General features: G+C 36.9%; 1 long non-coding RNA gene across 3 annotated transcripts in view; it reads right to left on the reverse strand.

Annotated features, from left to right (window-relative positions):
- The window catches only part of LOC119944821, a 39,730-nt gene extending 29,764 nt beyond the window's left edge, over window positions 1-9,966 (reverse strand). Inside the window, exons 1-4 of one of the 3 annotated variants that reach the window (XR_005455968.1) lie at window positions 9,892-9,966; window positions 4,657-4,893; window positions 3,331-3,475; window positions 1,569-1,774 (exon numbers count right to left, since the gene is read on the reverse strand). This is a non-coding gene — a long non-coding RNA (uncharacterized LOC119944821). Of the gene's footprint in view, window positions 1-1,568; window positions 1,775-3,325; window positions 3,476-4,656; window positions 4,894-9,891 lie in introns of all 3 variants that reach the window. The other 2 variants (XR_005455969.1, XR_005455967.1) reach the window with 2 other exon arrangements.
- Window positions 9,967-14,003: the final 4,037 nt, after the last annotated feature.

A 14,003-nucleotide genomic window follows, 5' to 3' on the forward strand; every position in this document is an offset into this window, starting at 1 on the left:
CCTGCCCACAAAAAATTTACACTGTAATCGGTGAGACAAACGATGTATATACACATATATACATATACACAATATTCACAACTACAGTAGTCAAAATAAATAATGCAATACTCATATATACATGAACATTAAGAATAGTATAAATAAGTTTATAAATGCTTATGATAATGGGAAATAAACTCAGGAAAGCTTATTGGAAGAGGTAGTATTTGAATGAGGGGAAGTTGTGACTATCTGATACTGGAAAGAGTTCCAAATGGGGCAAGACCATGCTGCAGGACATGAGGGTGGGAGAATCAAGAGCAAGGTACAGCTAGAAGGTTGGCATGGGAGGAACAAAGGCACCAAGTTGCAGAATAGGAGGTGAAGAGATCAGATAGGTAAGGAAGGAAAGGAAGGAACAGATGGTGGAGAACCTTGAAGCTGATTGTAAAGAGTTTTTGTTTGATGTGGAGAGATCCAGGAAGCCAGTGGATGATTTTAAGGAGAGGAGAGATGTGAGCTGAGCAGTCCTTCAAAAATTTGATTGATCTATGCAGCAGGATATAGCCATATGTATACATATTCTAGACTTTGAGCCCTTATAGTTTGTGAGCCCACTGTTGAGTAGGGACCGTCTCTATAGGTTGCCAACTTGTACTTCCCAAGCTCTTAGTACAGTGCTCTGCACACAGTAAGCGCTCAATAAATACAATTGAATGAATATATATGTATATGTGTGTATATATATGTATATATATAATTATTAATGATATTGTTAAGCACTTGTTTTGTTCCAGGCACTGAACTAAGTGCTGGGGTAGATACAAGCTATTTAGGTTGGACACAGGCATTCATTCATTCAGTTGTATTTATTGAGCACTTACTGTGTGCAGAGCACTGTACTAAGCACTTACCACGTCCCGCATGGGGCTCACAGTCTTAATCCCCACTTTTCAGATGAGGTAACTGAGAAACAGAGAAGTTAAGTGACTTGCTCAAGGTCACATAGCAGACAAGTAGTGAAATCGAAATTAGAACTCAGGTCCTCTGACTCCCAGTCCCATTCTCTTTCTATTAGACCACACTGTTTCGCATTAATTGGTGTGGAGAGCGGTGTGCATTTAACATTTAAAATGTTAAAAAATGTTTTAAAAATGTTAAATGTTAAATGTAAAAATGTTAAAAAATATTCAAAGAAATTGTTTTCTCCAGAAAACTCTTTGTTACAAATGTATCTACAAGTTCATTTTGCCCAAATGGGTACTGAGTGAAATATTGTTTATTACTTTTTAAAAACTGGAATAAAGTCTGAACTGAAAACAGAAAAAGACTCTCTAGAAATACTCATTTAAGCTGACTAAATATAACTGACATTTTTCCTAGCAAGAAGTTTTGAGATCCTTGCTTTTTATGGAAAGTCAGTATGAATATTAGTCTGGCCTGAAGACAGTGTAATAGTTTTGCTTTTAAAGTCACATCAGATATTCTGTCCAAGGTGTCCCTAGACCTTCTGAACTCAAAGTTCAGACATAACTTGGAAGAGAATTAACTCAACAAATAAAAGTAGTTAAGAATGTTTAGCTTACTTTTAACACTTCCATAGGATTTTTTTATTGTTGAGGAGGTAGAGTTTCAGCCCGGGAGTGTAATTATTTTGTTGTCTTACTTTTCATTCCTGGAGAATATCATTTAAAGTGTCCCTTAGGAGTCAGGTGCACATCAGAGAATTGAAAAATCCAGGGGAAAGTTTTGTTTTTTCCAAGCACGTGTATAAATGGCAATCTATGCGGTACTGAATGAAAAAAGGAAAAATCAGTGTTAAAATGATCAAGCAGAAGTTTTATTCTCTTTAGATTCCAAGCCTATGTAGTGTGAATAATAATGATGGTGGCACTTATTAAGTACTTACTGTATGCCAAACACTAAGGTAAATGCAAGAAATTCAGATCTGCATAGTATCTGTCAGTAATTGGAATCATTTAAGAGGGAGGGAAAATGGGCTTTTTGATACCCATTTTACAGATAATAAACTGAAGTAAAAAGAAGTTATAGGTGACTTGTCCAAGGACAAACAGTGGCAGAGCGGGGACCAAACCCAGGTTTTCTGATTCTCAGTCCTGTGCTTTTTTTTAATGGTATTTGTTAAGCCCTTACTCTGTGCCAGGCACTGCGCTAAGCACTGGGGTGGATACAAGATCATTCATTCTTTCAATGATATTTATTAAGCTCTTACTGTGTGCAGAGCACTGCACTAAGTACTTGGGAAAGAACAATATGGCAGTAAAGAGTGACAATCCCTGCCCACAACGAGCTCACAATCTAGAGGTGTTGAGACAGACATCAATACAAATAGGCATCAATATGAATAAAAAAAATTATTTATCAAGTCAGACACAGTCACCCTTAACACATGTTCATTTTAGTTCTATTCTCAGTATATGTATACAAGATAACATCCCCTCCAAGAGGCCTTCCCCAATTAAGCCCTCTTTTCCTCCAGCTCCCTCTTGCATCATTTATGCACTTGGATTTGTGACCTTGCACATTTGATATTTGCCCTACCTTTGACCCCAAAGTACTTAGGTACATATAATATATAATTTATATTATAAACTATTTATTTATATCAATGTCTGTCTGCCCCTCTAGACTGTAAGTTTGTTGTGGCCAGGGAACTTATCTGCCAACTCTGCTATCTTGTACTCTCCCAAGGCTTAGTACTTTGCTTTGAAAGCACTGTAGTAAGTGCTCAGTAAGTGCAATTGATTGATATATTTTTAAATTCAATTATTTATTCAGCTCTTTGATCCTGACACATCTGAACTACTGCTTCTTAAAACTTAAGTTCTTCCTCCTGCTCCCACTATTAGGAAATAATTTGTCTTTCTGCTCCCGATTAAATTGTGAACTTCTGAAGATGTTAAGAATGTGCTCTTCTGTTGTGTTTCTCTCCCAAGTCCTTAGTATAGTGTTTTTTTGTATTCATAAGGGATTAATAAATATCACTGATTGATTGATTAACTCATTGTGTCCCATCTTTAGAAGTTCAAAAATGAACTGACTGAAAGCACCTTCCTTCCAGAGAACCCAATCACTCCTATAACTGATAAGTAATAGGGTAATTTTGCTTCACGTACTTGCCATATCACATCTACAGCTAACCGAGGTCAATCTAGGTCCTGGTTCCCAATTACCTGGTCGTTGGGATTGGGCAAGTCCATAGTCCAAATCCATAGTTAACAATGGATAACATAGTTATAGTTCAACTGCTGAACAGATTTGAGGGTAAGGGTACACAAAAGCATTTGGGAATGAAAGGAGAAGGAAAACTAATTTATCTTACCTTACCAGGTGCAGAAGTATCTTTGCACCAATCTTCATCAAGAGTCAATTTAGGACTTTTGTAGGACCAAGTTATTAGGAGGCTTGAAGTCTTCAGCTCATCAATATATTTTTTTAGAAACACCTGGCTGGTATGTTTTATCACTTGAACCTGCAACAGAAGATGAGAGGCATTAGGTCACTCATTTGAAAATCCCAAAGTGTTCCCTAGTTGTCAAGAAAAATGACAACTCTGGGGATGACCTCAGAAGAAGGACAAGCGGTGAGTTCCTCCTTTACAATGTTTTGGTTGCATATGCCACCCACTGCCACATAAAGCACTAAGACCTTGGAATCAGAGTTAGCACGGACCCGGAATATTCCATTAGTTAATATGTCTGCCTGGCGTAGGTATGATATCTATATGATATCCATATTTGTCTCAGTATTCTTAAAATTCAATATGTATAGTGTTCATTTACTGCTCTGATGGAGACTGAGGTAGAACAATTTACTATTAAATATTAGCAGTGTTCTAAATATTATCAAACTCCCTCTGAATTTCTAGAGTGAAACAATTCATTTTTATGCAAAATGTCAAAAAAGAAGATAAAAAACAGTACTACTGGACTCTACTGTTGACTCATAATTCAGAATAGAACATGAGCAAATGGAAAGAGATTTTGAATAAATAAATTTTGAATAAATACACTGTGGCTATAAAACTATTCTATAAAACATACATTGGTTAGGCTGATTTGGTGCTGCAATTCCTACAAGAAATATAATTTGAGTTATTTCTGAAATGGCCAGTTGGGGTAAGCTTAAATAAAGAAACCATATATCCAGGTAGCCAGATACTTAATCTTTTGTATAGATAAGAATTAAATGCTAATCCACAAGTGGCCTATACCAGGTAAATAGAAAAAGTGGCAATTTTTAAAATCTGAGCAGGTGATATATGTCATACTGTGATATTTGTCTAGTGTTTATTATGTGCCAAACAGTGGGATAGATAGAAGGTAATCAGGTTAAACAACGTATCTGTCCCACATGGGACTCAGTCTAAGTAAAAAGGACAAAAGCTATTGGACTCTCATTTTACAGATAAGAAAACTGAGACAGAGTGAAGTTAAGTGATTTACCCAAGGTCACAAAGGAGGACCATGGCAGAGTCAGAATTAGAACTCAAGTCTCAGACCTACGCTCTTTCCATTAGGCCACCCAGCTTCTCCAGTTGTCTTAGGTAGTACAGTTCTAATCTCACTTTCTACATAGTGAAAGGACAATTGATAACTTGAGTTCTTCCAGTGCAGTTGTACTAGTTTACCAGAAAAGGAAGTTGGTACTCACGGAGAATAAGAAAGTAGGTGTTGATTGGCCTCAAATCCAAGTGATTGACATGTCCAGGGATGCTGTACTAGCACTCCCTACTGCTTCAGCCTGGATTCAGGGAACTTCTTTAATGTCACCCATCAGAAATGGGGATTGGGATGGCAGGTGAGATTATCTGAAATGCTCTCTCAGTCAACAAACCAAGGTTCCATGGGTAGGATAAGAAGTAGGACTCCATTGGAAGTGCTTATTTACCTGGAAGAGAAGGAAAATTAAGTTTATACTAGCTTTGGCTGGCACAGGTATCAGTTATGCCCTTAATTAAGTTGTAGGCTAAACCTCTTATTTCCCAGGAGAAAAGATGGAGAAGTATAAGTACCCAGTCCTATTCTTAGCTTGCCAATAACCTCCTGGGCAAGTCTGCACAGATTAAGCAAATCTTTAAAAATGATATTTTCACTAGAAAATCCATTTTTACCCGAATATGCACACTGAATAAATGTATGAATGAATGATTTTTTTGGAATATGTTAATTAGTTAATTAGGTTACTCTAATTAGTTAATTACTTAACTGTACTAAGCACTGGGGTAGATAAAAGCTAGTCAGGTTGGATGCAGTCCACGTCCCACATGTGGGTCACGGTCATAATCCTTATTTTGAGGTGATTGAGAAACAGAGAAGTTAAGTGACTTTTCAAAGGTCACACAGACAAGTAAGGGAGCCAGGATTAGAACGCACGTTCTTCTGACTCCCAGGGCCATGCTTTACCCACTAGGTCATGCTGCTTCTCAAATGAATGAATGAGTGAATAAATACAGGCATTCAGGATATACTGAACACTAGTTTTGAAATGTTTTCATTCAAATGATTACGGATTTTCCCTTGTTCAGGTCAAGTCACTAAGTGTTTTTGTCTATGAGCAAAATGAATTAGAAAAGTGAGTAATTCTCCAATGAGTTTTATGAATGAAGACAGTATTTAAAACCTATTTTAAATTCTTAAAAATAATTCAATTTGCTTATAGGGGCTGGACTACCTCAATCACTCAATCAATCAAAAGGTATTCTTTGAGCACTTACTCTGTGCAGAACACTACACTAAGTGCTTGGGAAAGTACAATATAACAGTGTTGGTAGACATGTTCCCTGTCAACAAGGGGCTTACAGTCTACATTCATTCATTCAATCGTATTTACTGAGCACTTACTGTGTGCAGAGCACTGTACTAAGCACTCAGGAAGTACAAGTTGGCAACATATAGAGACGGTCCCTACCCAACAACGGGCTCACAGTCTACAGGGGAGAGAAACTTTAAAATAAATTAAGGATATGTACGTAAGTGCTGTGGAGCTGAAGGTGGGATGAATATAGATTACAAATCCAAGTGCAAGGGCAATTCATTGCACAAGGCACAGGGAGTAATGGAAATGAGGGTTTAGTCAGTCAGTTCCACCTTCACAACATCACTAAAATCCACCCTTTCTTTTCTATCCAAACTGCTACCATGATAATCCAAGCACTGACCTTATCCCACCTTGATTACCATAACAGCCTCCTTACTTACCTCCTTGCCTCCTATCTTTGCGCAATCCAATCCATATCTCTCTCTGCTGGCCAGATCATTTCTCTGAAAAAAATGTTCAGTTCATGCTTCCCCACTAGAATTTTGCCCAGGTTTTTATACAGGGGGTCTCACTTACTACATAGGATAAACCAAAACATCATAAGGCATATAATTCTCTCCATCTGAGGCTTACCTATGTCATGAAAAGTAATTCATGATTACAATGATAATATGTTAGGCTACTCAGACAGACAATACCGCTGTATGCCTATCAATGCATATGATGGTATTATACTCACTGCACCCCTGAGTCCAGTTCTGCTCACCTTACAGCTCAGCTAATAGAAATGACATTCCCAGGTATTGAAAAGAAAGGCAAGAACTTCTTCTGTTTTGAAGAAACCTGCAATTTTTCACCTGTTCCTATACTTTGCCTCTGACTGCAGATTAAAAACAATTAATCTCATTTTTGTCATTTTCAGTTGACCTTCAAAGATAATAAAAAAAATTGGGAAGTGCCATACACCAAGCTCTTTCAGTAATCCCAATATACCTTGTCACAGCATGGTTAATATCTAAAACCTAACAGTAAAACAAGAGGAGAAACCCTGAAACATCCCTCATAACTATTGCATTCTAATTGGAGTTTTCATGGGAAAAAAATCCTTCTCCTGTTTCAGCTGGGTTAAATTTTAATTTGTAACATGTTTCACATTCCTGGGAAAGATTCATGATCCAATAGTCAGAATCAGGAGAGAAAACTATGGCTAGGAAGAAGGGGCTTGCTAATTTGGGTGCTGGAACAGAAATTCAGCATGCATAGTGGATACAGCATGGCCCTGGAAATCAGAAGGACCTAGGTTCTAACCCTAGCTCTGCCACTTGTCTGCTGTGTGACCTTGAGCAAGTCACTTCACTTCTTTGTGCCTTAATTACCTCATCAGTAAAGTGGGGATTAAGATTGTGAGCCCCATTGAGGACTGGGGCTGTGTCTAACCCAATTTGCTTCTATCCAAGCCTGCACTTAGAAGAGTGCCTGGCACATAGCAAGTGCTTAACAAATACTATTATTATTATTATTATTATTATTATTATTATTATTATTATTATTATTACAAGATCAATATAATGACTGAATTGCCCAACGCTTTCTGTATTAGATATGCTCATGGGACCAATAGATCTTTAAAAGGGATTGTAGTTACTATCCCATTTTTCCATCCTACAGTGTTGATCCTGGATTACCTTGAGGAAGTCAGTAGGAGCAGGAATAGGAAAATTGGAAATTTTCACTCAACTTTTGTCTGAAAAAAAAATTGTAAGCTTTATTGCTTCACAAATAAATAACTCCAATGCCTGAACTTGGGTTTTGTACATTCCTTTCTCAACTTTACATGCAGCTGGAATAATTGTGTTTTATTGACTACTCACCAGCCGCATTGTGGGTTTTTTCAATAAAATGTACAGCTTTTAAAATAGTCATTTTCATAATTTCTGTACTACTCAATTTCTTAACATGAGCTTCTGATTGTGACAACTTTCTGCCTTATTCATCCCTGGTCTAACTTGAAATGACTTTTGTGCTACCCAGAGTAAGTATTCTATTGCTAACCCACAGACATAGATTTTGCTTAAATGTGAAGACCTTCACATTCACATTACTCTGAAAATTTTCCTGATATACAGTACAGATCTACCAAAAGTTACAAGCCTGGAACTCAAGGGGTTAAGGGTGATCTTTTAAAGTCATGCCCTAATCCCAGAAAAGCCAAACCTAACATTTACTTTGTGTTTGACTCTCCCAGTATGCATTCCAATTCTAGGCAACAGCAAAAATGAATCTAAAAGGAAGCAAGGAAGTTTTTGCCAGCCAACTCTTCCTTTTTTTTTTTCATAATGCACACGAGGTCTTCATACTCAAGACAAGTATGACATACAACAGTGGGTGGGCTCATTAGCTGTGATATCTCCTTAGGCCTTTCGTGAAAGTTACTGCTTCTGCTGGTTTAGGTGGACAAAGAATAAATGGCTTTCTAAAATATTTGCAAAAATCCCTAGTTGACTGCCAATATTTATAACAATTTTCATTATCTTAATATACTTTTTTTAATACAGCTTGGAAATACATTTGCAGTTGTTACTTCAGATAAATAATTCACAAATTTGAATCTCTACCATGCCAAAAGAAAACCTTCTAAATATATTATGAGTGGAAAATTAATTTGTTTATGTTTTATACTGACTTACTTAAAAAACTCTTTATTGGTACCTTCATAAACCAGCCAATAATTGAGGCAATTTTTGTAATAAAATCCTGCCTAAGCCAAGCTCTCTCAGTAACAAATTCCCTGGCAAGAGGCTTGTCTATGGCCTGTTTCCAAGACCTCAGTCTGAATGGCAGCCAAAGACTCCCCACAAGAACAGATCCAAGATGGTTTATCACCTTTCACCTTCAACCCTTTGTGAACTTGAAATCTAGTGTTTCTTGGGATTCATTGTGTTGCAAATTCAAACATTTTCCAGACTACATTGGCCCAAGTTAGGTTGATGTGCTGGGCGCATACACACGTGCGCACACACACACACACACACACACACACACACACACACACACACACACAAATGCACACACAAGACCAAGTATTCAATCAAGATATTTATTGGGGACAAAAAACCTATTCCTTAGATCTGGGAAAATAATATAGCTCACTAAAATTTAGAGTTAGATCAATACTATTATTTGATTATGATATATAGATGATTTCACCTAATTCCCACACATTTAAATCTGTTTACAAACAACCTATTTATTCCACAGGCACAGCTTGGAAGGACACATCCAACTCTCCTGACCTAGGATTGTCACATCATCATCATCATCATCGTCAGTCGTATTTATTGAGCGCTTACTATGTGCAGAGTGCTGTATTAAGCGCTTGGGAAGTACAAATTGGCATACCCTTCCTGTGGTTAAGCCAAAACTGCAGCATTTTGACTGGTTGGGACTGTCATCAATTCATTTTATGCTACAACTTTTCTGAAATTTTAATACATGAAATATGAAGGTGGTCATACATAAACTATAAGACCTTGTAGGACCTACCCTGTTTGAAGCCCTACTGAGAGCTCACCTCCTCCAGGAGGCCTTCCCAGACTGAGCCCCCATTTTCCTCTCCTTCTCCCCATCCCCCCGCCCTACCTCCTTCCCCTCCCCACAGCATCTGTATGTTTGTACAGATTTATTACTCTATTTTACTTGTACATATTTACTATTCTATTTATTTTTTAATGATGTGCATCTAGCTTTATTTTTATTAATTCTGGTGACTTTGACACCTGTCCACATGTTTTGTTTTGGTGTCTGTCTCCCCCTTCTAGACTGTGAGCCCGTTGTTGGGTAGGGACCATCTCTATATGTTGCCAACTTGTACTTCCCAAGTGCTTAGTACAGTGCTCTGCACTCAGTAAGCGCTCAATAAACACGATTGAATGAATGAATGAATGAAAGAAAAGACAAAAAAAGTTTTTAACCTCCATTTCACAAGTTAATTTCAGCAAATGTTTGACCTTTATTTCCTGTTAAGGGACCAAATCATTGTGCCACTAAATTCACACTTGTCTTTTTAGCTATCACATAGCTTCAAAAATAAATGCCTTGGCTTAAATCTCATTTAAACAAGTCACCTACTTGTTGGCCATGCTGCTTGCTTGAGTCCAAATTGAATAGAATTTGCTGAGCTTCTATTCAGCAGACAAGTCCTTCTTAAGAAAAAGAAAAGGAATATAAAATTACCAGAAACAACTGGTCAGTGCTGATAGTCTTTGGTATAGATAAGACTCATTATCATTGCCATCTGATTTATAATGTTTCTTGTGGTTCATTGTGTTGCAAACCTAAACTTTTTCCATACTGCATTGGTCCAATTTAGGTTAATCATTCTAGGCACATATGTGTGCGCACACGTACACACACACACACACACACACACACACACACACACACACATGTATTCAATTGAGATATTTTTTGGGGGTGAAGCTATTCCTTTAGATCTGGGAAAATAATATAGCTTGCTAAGTTTAGAGTTGAATCAATACTATTATTTGATTATGATATATAGGTGAATTCACCTAGTTCCCACACATTTAAATTTTTCCACAAGTAAAATAGATATTCTTTTGAGATCAACAAATAGAATGTTCACACATTTCTCTGTGTTCTCCAAAAATTGACTGGAGAGAGTTCAAGTTGGTTGCTAGTTTACAATACTTAGAAGAGAAAGTCTGAATAGAGCAGAGATTTTTAGGGTGAGGCTATATCGTGGTTTTATGTTATTTTAATGGTATTTGTTAAGTGCTTACTTTGTTCCAGACACAGTACTAAGTGTTGTGATAGATTTGAGCTAATCAGGATTCATTCATGCATTCAATTGTATTTATTGAGCGCTTACTGTGTGCAGAGCACTGTACTAAGCACTTGGGAAGTACAAGTTGGCAACATATAGAGACGGTCCCTACCCAAGAGCAGGCTCACATTCTAGAAAGGGGAGACAGAGAACAAAACAAAACATATTAACAAAATAAAATATAATAAATATGTACAAATAAAATAGAGTAATAAATACATAAAAACATATATACATATATACAGGTGATATAGATATATACAGGTGGACACAGTACCTGTCCTGCATAGGGCTCACAACCTCAATCCCCACTTTACAGATGAGGTAACTGAGGCACAGAGAGGTTAAGTGACTTGTCCAAAGTCACACAGCAAATAAGTTGTGGAACTGGGGTTAGAACCCAGGTCTTTCTGACTCCCAAGCCCAAGCTCTAGCCTCTAAACCATACTACTTCATGGCTTATTGGATAGTGCTATAATAATAATTGTAGTATTTGTTAGGTGTTTGCTATGTGCTAAGCACTGTACTAAGAGCAGGATAAATATGTGATAATTAAATTGGACACAGTCCCTACCCTACATGGAGTTCATAATCTAAAGAGCATGGAGCTTGATTTAACTTGATTCTCCCCATTCACATTCAGGAACGCACTGGGAAAGAATCAATGTAAATGTTTGGGCAATTTTCACTATTCTGTTCATAAGTGAGGTCATAGTCAATGCTTACACATCAGCCTAATAAATCCACAGATTAACACAGTATTTACATGCTAATAGTCAATCTTCGAGCACTTCACATATACTGAGCTCATTTTTTCACCTTTGGTACAGAGCAAACTCACTTAACCAAGCAAGATGAGCATGTTTCCCAGACACACTTGTGCTCTATGGCACTGCCCACATCTTCACACATAACTGCAAACCTGCATACCCAAACACCCCAAAAGAAATAAAATCTATACATAAAGAAAGCTTTTCCATTAGTCCACAAACCCTAAAGCACACTTCCTGGGGCAGCCAGGAGAGTGACTCCTCTTTTGATTGTGAGTCTGTGTCAAAGGGAAAATGCAGGGCAGAGGAAATATGGTAGGGAGATGAGGGAGACGTTTCTCTCCCTCTCACGGGTGGTAAAGGGTTGCCTAAGGCATGCAAGAAAACAGAGCCCATTCTATAAACACGTGTTACTGCAAGATGTCAGTTCTTTATAGCATCCTTGCTACTTCTCCAACTCATAGGCTGCAGAGTGATTTTACTTAAAGAATCGCCCCATTTCTAACAGCAAAATAAGAGGTTAGGAGTGTATTCACAGTGGCTTTCCAGAAGTAGCATTGTTTTGAAGTTATGCTTCGGTGTCTCCTCATACTATTTAAGACTATAATGCACTCGATAGTAGCCATACAATGAGAGGTGATTGTAACTGACTTTCCATTGCTTTGAGAGAACTAATCCTAAACCTTGAAGCAAAACTCATGTTTAACTTGCACAATTACACCAACCGGAATACCATCTGTATTTTTTCATTTACTCTGCTCTGAGCATTTACACTGATCGCTTTAGTCGTATTGATAAAGTGAGCAGTGAAATTATCAGGAACTCACCATTCCAACTGAAAATTAAGGGTTCGAGTTTGAAATGGCATACATTCCAAACTACTCGGCTGACATGTCCAGGAAACACAAATGCCAAAATAAGTTTATCTAGTCCTCCCTTAAAAGGAACCGAGATTTACAAAGCATAGAACACCCTCGCATCACTTTTGACCATTGGGTAATGCATCATATAAAAACATTAGATAAATGAGGTAAAAGAATTGTGGTGTTCAATCTGGTCCATTAATCTTTCTCCTGCAAAATGGGAAAAAGACAAAGGGATTCAAATGTAAACAGGAGGCAGTATATAACTGAGCATGTGTGTGGGAAACAAAGACAAATGCAGAGAACAGACTGTCAGAAGTGGTTAAAATAAGAGATATGGTGATTTCTGCCTCTCAGTTTGGGAAAAAATAATTTGAAATACTTTCCCCATGTGAAAGCGTAACATCAGTAAGAATCTTCTGGTCAATGAAAAGAAACTCTGTGGTTGGGATAAAAAATTTGATATAACTGAGAAAATGTGGAATAGAATTTCCAGGAGCATAAGGTGATCATCAGTCCCCTAAAGTTTGAAACCAAAAAAAAATTCTACTTAATACCTATTGAACCACTGTCCAAGACTCAGAGGTTTCTCGACTGTAGAAAAAATGCTGGTATCGTAAAAGAAATCATGAAGCTATACAGTGCACACACTATTGTGCTGCCACATAAACTTTCATGGGGGACAGAAAATAGACATTTCAATTTAGTATTATTCACAACTCCCATTAGATATCACAGTCCTCTCAGTTCAGAAGAATATTTAAAAATCATCCAGATAACAGTGAATTGTACGTAATGTTTTGACTTAAGACTACTTGAGTGATTATCAAAATAACAAGTATAAATATATGAGAACATATACAATAAACATTCATTTTAAAGAATCTTTAGGACTTCTAGATTGACATCTCAATTGAAAATTTATTACAGTTCTATTTAATTTAGAAACACATACAGACAATCTCATTTTTGAAAGCGTTCTTAAAAATGAAAAGTTTGCTACCGTGGTGATGGTAGAAATTAGAGTAGAGGTTGTGGATGAATATAATTTTGATTATAGCTAATTCATTAATCTCACTGATATAAATTATTTATAAAAGTACCAATTAAGTGTAAACATTTTCAAATTCCAGAAAATATTGTATTAAAGGAAGTTTGCAATAAAATTAAGCCATTGTGGATAGCAATCTATTTTGTTTAATGGACTGTTTATAGAGAATTGGTGAATTCCATGTGTTCTGTAGGTTACTATGTTGTGTGCATTACAATAGTTGTGTTTCTGTTCCCATAGGACTTTTTATATTTACTCATCAATATAGCCTTAATAAAATTATGACTGTCACAAGTCTCCTAATGACTGAAGAGTGGATAGATAATGTACACATAATGCTATTATATTTTGTTGCAGAATTTTAGTAGTTTAAACCAAAATAAAATTCCTCTTTTGTGCTCTGCTTGGGTTTAAATCCCAAGAGCTACTGTTTCTCATCCACATTTTCTCTTCCTACAATCTTTGGTGTCCATGGCCCTTCAGGGCCTTTAATCTTGCTGTAGAAAAATTTAGAGGTTTCTCGGAATTGAGACAAAATATCATTGTTTCAGAAAGAAGTGTTCTAAAAGAGAGCATTATGTCAAGGATGTACTGTACTTTCTATGTCAGGGTAATGTACTGTGAACTGCTTTAACTTAACACACTGAGCTATTCTGCAATTTCAGAACAAAAGTGTTTCACCTCCTTTGCCTCTGCAGGCAAGAGTTCCA

Source organism: Tachyglossus aculeatus, chromosome 23, assembly GCF_015852505.1.
Source record: "Tachyglossus aculeatus isolate mTacAcu1 chromosome 23, mTacAcu1.pri, whole genome shotgun sequence".
Classification (NCBI taxonomy): Eukaryota; Metazoa; Chordata; class Mammalia; order Monotremata; family Tachyglossidae; genus Tachyglossus; species Tachyglossus aculeatus.